The 7994-nt window shown below is 38.7% G+C and overlaps 1 long non-coding RNA gene across 1 annotated transcript in view; it reads left to right on the top strand.

The window, feature by feature from the left end:
* The window catches only part of LOC108449614, a 17644-nt gene extending 10019 nt beyond the window's left edge, over positions 1 to 7625 (top strand). Inside the window, exons 4-5 of the long non-coding RNA XR_001865844.1 lie at positions 4841 to 4970; positions 6868 to 7625. This is a non-coding gene — a long non-coding RNA (uncharacterized LOC108449614). The remainder of the gene's footprint in view (positions 1 to 4840; positions 4971 to 6867) is intronic.
* The last annotated feature ends 369 nt before the right edge of the window (positions 7626 to 7994 follow it).

The following is a 7994-nucleotide window of genomic DNA, read 5'->3' as shown; positions in this document are numbered from 1 at the left end:
TGTTCCTTCCTGCCAGGCAACATCAGCTTTTATGAGGGTGAAAAAAATATAAAAGATCTCTGGATCTTATTATTGCTAGACATTTTATGTTCAATAGTGAAAAAAGAGGGAGTTGACTAACAAGAATTGTTTGAAGTCCAGCTGGTGCTGTTTGGGAGAGGATGTGTCACCTGTTGTTGTGAGGTACTGAGGTGAGGTGGCGATTTAGAATGTGGGTTTGTAATAACTCCGTTTTTCATAACCTAAGTAACTTAGCCTCTATCAAACACATATCACCTGTTGTCCCTTATCAAGCACGCCTCTGATGGTTTTGATTCACTTAGTTAATTCATTTTTATCATAAAAAACAGCATTGGTGGGCCTGGTCTCATAAAAGCAGATCACTAAAGCCCTTGGGGCACAGGAAACCAGCAAATGCATGTTTAAAAAAAAAAAAAAAGAAAGAAAGAAAGGAAAAAAAAAGCCATATGACCTAGCACAGGAAACAAATCTAATGAAGGAATGTCCTCAGCTTTCACAGGAAATTATTTTCATTTTATGCCATTTTCTGCCTCCATAAAAAGTAACAGAGTTGACCTCCTGTGCTCTTACCTAACCTTTTGGCATCAAGGACAGGAGAGGAGAAGTGTTGCCTCAACCAACAAGATACTAATCCATTAAGAGTGTAACAGGGATCAGACTCTTTTCATCATGGGCATCTTAACTGTCACACCACAGCCAATATTTCCTGAAACAAACCTTAGTAGGGAAGAGGGGACATTTGCTAGTTTGTAACCAGATGAAGATATTTTAAAGGTGTTACATTTTTATATAAAGCACTGAGCACTTGTTCTCTGGCAAACAGATCTCAACTGAGATATTCATAATCACTGCCTGTTGCTTAAATCCTAATAGTTTGTACTAAACATTGTGAAGTAAGGCTGTAATAAATTACAGGCAGTTGTCAGTGGGGAAGATGGTTTAATCTGATGTGTTTTACCATACACCCTTGCTGATTCTCTTTGGTTTTGATTTAGGGTAGAAGCTGAAATAATATTTTTATTTTAATCTCCTGTAGTCCACATCTTAGTTTGCTTTAGCCTTGTGAAGGAGCTCAATATCTTCCTGCATGACAGACCCTGTATTCACATCTTTTATTGCTGATAGGACATCTCACAAAGAAATTGTATTGGGTATGACCTAACTCAGAGAAAGATAATCCCACAATATCCTTAGGTTGCACTGTTAAAGCTGGAACAGTCTAGTCTAGTGTTTGTTTTCCCATGGCAGAAATAACAGCAATAAAACATCTAGATGTCAAAATGTTATTTCTTGGAGTAACAGCTTCTGGAGACAATTTTACAAAATGCTTTGGGTCAGGAGGTGAGCACCCGTGTCTGTCCCCCTTCATTAGTTAGACATGTTAAAAGAAGAGAAAAGCCTCCAAAATGTGGTTCAAAGGATGCCTTATAGGGAATGGATGATCATCCTTTAAGAAATAACATTATCTGCACCATATTCAATTTCTTTCTGCAACTTCCTGCAACTCTCAAATTAACACCAGTGCAATGAATCTTTGTAAATTAACGAGTTTAATGACTGAACAAGAATCAATCAATCTCCCTTGTTTCAAAACTGCTAATAAGAACTCAAACCAAGTAAAAACCTCTGAGTCACAACCTCCTGCTAATAACATGCTTTTTGCTTTGAAGAGGATAATTAAATCATCACCACATTCCTTTTTCTCTGTAAAACTTCCTGTATGATGTGAATTTAGATCAAAACACACCCTTTCTCCCCTAAGGGTTCTTTGTTATATCACACTGGAAAATTATTTCAGGAGTTACTCTTGTCCTTGAAGGCATACAGATCAGGCTGGGATGTTAGCAGTGCTGATTGCCTGAATCTCAAAAGGACTTGATAAGCCAGACACACCCCAATATTTTACAACTCTATTAGATAGCACACAGATCTATGCTAAGCTTTTGATGAAGGAGAAGCTGTAAAAGTCTGGGACTGACACAAGGAGCACAACAGGCAGGTTAGTTTGACAGTAAAGGGATATATCAGCAAAACATGCATAACTGAAAAAAACTAAAGAACACCCAAAATATATTTAGTAATGTAATATCAAACTCTAAAAACACATATGAAATTGAGGCTGAATCAAAGATGTAGGGCAAGAAGATTTTGCCATAAAATTGGTATAAGATTCTAAGAACAAGTATCTAACTGCAAAGAAAGCTACATTATACTTTCTCTAAGACCGTGGACCCTGGCTCATAAAGGAAAAAAAACTTATTGTGGCTGGTTAATATTACCAGTTGCTGGATCAGGTAAAGGCTATTGAATGCAAAATGTGAAGAAAGATCAGAGGCAATCCAAGTCTCATAAAATGGTGATAATGGGTGACCTTTGTAACCTGCATATATACTGGTCAAATGTCACAAAGGGAAAAGGTTAACAGAAGTGATTTCTTGGTACCTTAAATGATTGCTTCTTGGAATAGCTATTAACCTATTGTATTTCCATCTGCTGCTGTGTTTTTAGTTCAAACAGGTAATGTTTGAACTAACAGCTGCATTTCCCATATAGTTATGAAGAGGTTCATGGAGCATGGTGAGGTCAGAGCACCAGGGGAGTGAATAAAATGCAGAACCACATGTAAGGTGACCTGGTTTCTATTCCCCATCCTGATAAAGATTTGCTGGGTGATCTTGAGTTCAGGTTTCTTGACTTCTTCAGGGTTTCATCTTGCCGTGTGTAAAGCAGGAGTTTTGTCCACTGGTTGAAGTCTCTGGGAAGCTGAACACACTGGTATGCAGAGAGCTTTGAGATTCTCTACGGAAATGCTGGGAAGACATGTAAAACATCTCTATGCATATTGAGACATTATTGTTTATGGTCTGTGAGTGCCTCAAAAGGATGTCATCTTTCAGCAGATGGTCTAAATCAGCAACATTGTCTCCAATTAGGGTGAAAACACCATGACTGAGACCAAATACATGAAGTCCACTCAGTCACTGACATCATGGCAGATTAATCTTCTTTAACAAGGGAAAAGCATACTCTTATTTCAAGTGGTGACAGAAGGAGTCTGAGAAGGCTCAGCATAGGGGCAGGAGCTTCAGAGAACTGTTTTCATGCTTGCCACAGTGCACAGATGGAGAGAGTGGGAGATATCCTAGCTCCCTGTGGGAAGGAATCTGTAAGCTATGAGCATTTAGCTCCTTGTAATGCATGACTCCAGCTATCAGCTGGTCAACAGGTTTTCTTCTCCCGCACAGAAGAGGGACTCCATTGTTCAACATTACCGCTTTCCTTTGGTTGTCAAGCCATTAAGCCCACAGCCATATTTGTCTCTATGGTAAGCAAAAACTCCCTCAAAAATGTATGTCTCACACTCACCCTCTACTTTCAGCAACCAATCCCAACTCTGAAACTTCTCTGTGTACTATTTCAAAAAACATGACCTGTATCCCCACACCTCAGCTTGTTTTTCCATCGTCATTTGTTGATCTCCTTATGCTCCACCTTTAAAGTGTGTTTGTTTCCTCTTGGGCTAATGGCCGTTAATTTAGCATTTGAAATATCTGTATGTGAGTGCAAAGTTGCAACTTCCCACAAAATAGATTGCAGGTACATTTTTTGTATGTGTATGTTATTTGACTCTTTCATCCTCTCTAATTAATGCCACTTTCAGCCATGTACTTTGCAGAGCTTTTACTTTTTAAATGTGTGCACTAAAATTCCATTTAGTAAATTTGTCTGCCTGTATCTTGAGCCAAATTACCAAAAGAGAGTCCTGATCTGTCTGTGACCACAGACAATCATTTGTCTTGCTGGATTTGGTTTAGTGCAACCAGAACCTATTTCGGGGAAAAGAAACATTGTCTCTTTCTTGGCCTCTGCCCTGGGAAAGGGGAGTTTAAAAATGGAAAGAAGTACAAACAAAGCTTTCATATATGGTATGTACAAATAGGATTTTAAATCTATTTTGGGTCTGGTCCTTCAATGAATGAATGGGTGCATAGCTTTGTGGAGACTCATGCCTTATACAGAGCTTCTGCACATTCTAAGTTTGAGACGGATCAGACCTTCTGCTTTGTCAGACATGTTCTCATGTTGAAGAAGACTGAAGGATGTTCAGCTCATTGTCTCTCTACCTAGTGCTTCAATTTTTTAATAGGAGGCTAAAAATAATTGCCATAGCTGGAAAACATTAGTATGCAAATGGACAAGACAAAGATAATTAAAGGCAGAAGTACGTGTGCAACAGCACAAGTGTTTCTCCATATGCAGGTACAAATACAAATAAATTTATAAATTGGACTCTTAATTATGTAAATGAAATTTACAGAAAATTGTAAATTCAGCTCACATGACCACATGCTTAATTCAGGAACATTCTTGTCTAAGAGATGCTACAAGCTTAAATGACAATGAATAGGTCATACATTGGGAAAATAATTGACTGTATGTAAAAATGCTGCATGTCCATTTCTATGCACACATGTGATCCGCTCGTGTGCAGGGACTGTGGCTGCTCCAGGACAGCACTAATGTGCATTGCACATGTAGCAGTGGGTCCATATTCACCAGGAGTGAGGTGCAGAAATCACCCAAGCTCCTCACAAACTTGTACCTCCCCAGGCCATGGTCCAGTGCTCTTCTGGGACAGGATTTCAAGTCCAGAAAGCAGGACAGCCTTCGGGCTGATCAGTTTGGGCAACATGCCCTGCTAGTTACACTGAGTCCCTTGAGTGCCTCCCTGCTGCACTTAAGTATGTGCTGTCCTCAGACCTTCAGGCTTACAGAGGTGAGACCTAGGAGTTTATATCACCTTCTCTTTCCTCTGCAGAGCTCTCAGCTGTGGAAGAAAACCATGTCTTGCAGCTCTGTTTTTAGATGTGCAAGCAGCCTCTGGAGAAGCTGGAGAAGTTTGCAGCTTCTAAAGTGGATCTATGTAAAGTATTGCACTTTGAGACAAAGTAAGCAAATTTATGAGATAATATAAGCACAGTACCTATAAAGCTGTTTTATACTCATTTTTCAGAGTATGAGTGTTCTTTAAAATATTTAGAGATATTCTTAATATTTTATTGTATGCTGTGGTTTATAAGTAAAAGTACCCCACAAAGTAATGCTTGACATTTTCTTGCCAATATATCTAAACTCTAGTGTTTCAAACTGTGTTTCAGAAATAATATCAACTGAGTTTGTTCACTTTAGTTTGTATCCTTTGGAAATAATGTGAGGAGTCAGAATGATGAGTATTCCAGGAGAGCAATTCCAATTAGTACTGGTCAAAAAAAACAAGGGATCTTCCCATTAAAAAAAAAAAAAAAGCAGCCATTAGCCCTTTTTTGGGAAAAGAAGTCAGTCAGGCATTAGAATGGACAGTCAAGGGTTTTTGCACGCAAACTGTCTCAACTACCTTTGTGGATACTTTGCATTATTAAGTATTTTCAGGGGAAACATCTGAAATTTAAGGATTGGACTTCTTATATATATGCCCTTATACATATCCTAATGGTCAGAGAAGGTATGCACTTTTTTCCTTCATCTCTGTCTCAGTGTCTCAGAACTATGATGAATTATTCCCAAAAAAAGGAGCAATGTCTTTGTTTTATAATGTGTGATAGCCAGGAAAGAAAACTCACCTGGAAACCTTAAGAAAGTATGGTCACATTAGCATCTTTGTAAGAATTACTACTTCTCAGAGGCTTGCTTCTGCTGAGAGCCACAGCCTCACTATTTACTTGTGTGTTTTGCTGTTTCTGTGATACAGGGAAGATTAAAATAGACTTTTGGACTGGAAACTCCAAGGATTTGTACAAATGGCAACATCTCAGAAGAGGGGTAGTTAAAATGGGCTAATAAGGTTGCAAGTAATCCTAAACTGTAGTTGAAATCCCTGCCCTGAATCAGAAAGACAGTTACTCTGAAATGGTTACTCTCTCATGAGAAGCCTAGCCCTTCTTTCTCATCTTTCGTGAGAAATTCCTGTCCTGTTGGAAAGAGATGTGTTCAGCTGGCTCACAGTTGAGGCAGTTGGTTTTACAGAGTTGATCCCTCACCTAGGGTAGCATGTTAAGTTCAAGCCACAGTGTAATAATTTGTAAATATTCTTAAAAATTGAGCCAGTGACAAGAGGATGTACTGCAAACAGTGCTTAGTATGGGGCCAGTGACTTGTGTCTTGTTATAAACATCTAAGTTTACTTCCCCCTGATGAAGGAGAAAAAAAAAGACTCTCGGCTCCTTCTGAACACACCCCAGATAGGGATCTGACACCCTGAGACAGCCCTTTGTGGTAAAGGCTCTGCTTAAGCAACAATGTTTGCAGGGCGCTCCAGATTTTCAGAACAGCAGCCAAATTTGAGAACTTCAGATCAAGCATCACTGTCAGATCACTGAAAAGTCCTTTTTAAGCCCTGTTTTACTCTCCCTTTTCAAATGCACATGGTTCACACCACAGTTAGTCAAGACAGTTCATTTCAGTAAACTCATCAAAGAGAGGACTGGGATAAGCCACATGGAAAGGTGAAAGGGGCAGTCAGAGATAATGAACATCAACTTGATAGTCTAGAGATCTACATATTAAAAAAAAATGGTGGGGAAGATATACACTTTCTAATCACCAATAACCTTTCTTAAAGTGGCTTGTGAATGTTTCCCAAGTGCATTAAAGGAAAAAGTATTTGCATTCATGATGCCCTGCAACACACATATTTTGAAGATGTGTTTGGGGTTCTAATGGGTTCTGACTGAGACTAGACCTTCTCAGCTTATACAGCAGTAGCAATTCTTTACCAAAACCATGAGGTCCTGAAAGGCACCCCCCTAAAGAAGCACAGATGAAAAATACCATTATTTTCTCTTAAAGGTGAAAGAAAAAGCAGAGATGATTGTTTATAATCACTATCCTCACACCCTCAACTTCAGTTTCACACTCAGAAATGGATGTTAAGTCTTTTAATATTAAGGGAAGTTTCCTAAGTGGATATGGGAGGAGAAGAAACAGAACAGTTGCACTGCAAACTCTCTCTATGTGCTCTCCTCTGAGTATTCCCACAAGATCAACACAAGCTGTGAACACTAAACTCTGTGTTTTTAAAAACGCAAAATCAGGAGAATTGAGCCTGAAGCCAACCTTTGGATCTGGAAACCACTGTAATTTGGGGAAGACTGAATCGGTATCTGAACACTGTGGCTCAACCTCTTCCTAAAATATCACAGTTGACCTCCATCTGCCCTCAGTGTGTCCTCTTCTCAGATGACTGTGACTCCTCTGCTTGCTGTGGCAAACTGCTCCAGAACAAGACTGCGCCAGAAGACTGTGAGACAACAAAAAGTAGTTGAAGCCCTTTCTAACGTGATATCCTGCAGTATGCTTTTTTATTAGAGCTTGAAGGAGTTTTAAGTGAATGACTGTTATTATCTCATTATGTCTTATCTCTTGAATAAAACCACAATAAGAATAACTGCAAATTTCAGTGATATTTATTAGCATTGTACAAAAATTGTAATTTTAAAATTAGCACCTTTACTTCTATGATGTATCATCAAGATCTGTTGTCATTCACTGCCTACTGTAGTGATTAAATAAACAAATATTTCACCATGATTTACACCTTTTCCAAATGACTGAGGTGATTTTTGGTTTCATATGCCTTGTGATATTTTGTATAAATGGTTGCCATAAGCTAAAAAAGTTTATACTTCAAAGACCCAGGACAGTGTTAGATTTATAGTGGTTATGTGGTATTTGATTTGTCTTAGAGAGCTGGGAAATGTTTTGTACTATATTTTTGTTAGAAGCATTTTGTGACTGGTGCTTTGAACAGGTTCATGGAGCCAGTGTTCTGCAGATCCTTCCAAGTAACTTGCTGGCTTTGTTGCCTGTGATGTTTGGATTCTGTATTCAGAGATCCAACAGCTTATTTCAGCCCTGCATTCTGGCTGAAAGAGTAATTTATTACTCTATTAAAAGTAATCTGCTATGCTTTTGTG

The sequence above is a fragment of the Corvus brachyrhynchos genome, unplaced genomic scaffold (assembly GCF_000691975.1).
Source record: "Corvus brachyrhynchos isolate BGI_N302 unplaced genomic scaffold, ASM69197v1 scaffold28, whole genome shotgun sequence".
Classification (NCBI taxonomy): Eukaryota; Metazoa; Chordata; class Aves; order Passeriformes; family Corvidae; genus Corvus; species Corvus brachyrhynchos.
The sequence above is the reverse complement of the archived record's forward strand: the minus strand, read 5'-3'. Positions and strand labels throughout refer to the sequence as shown.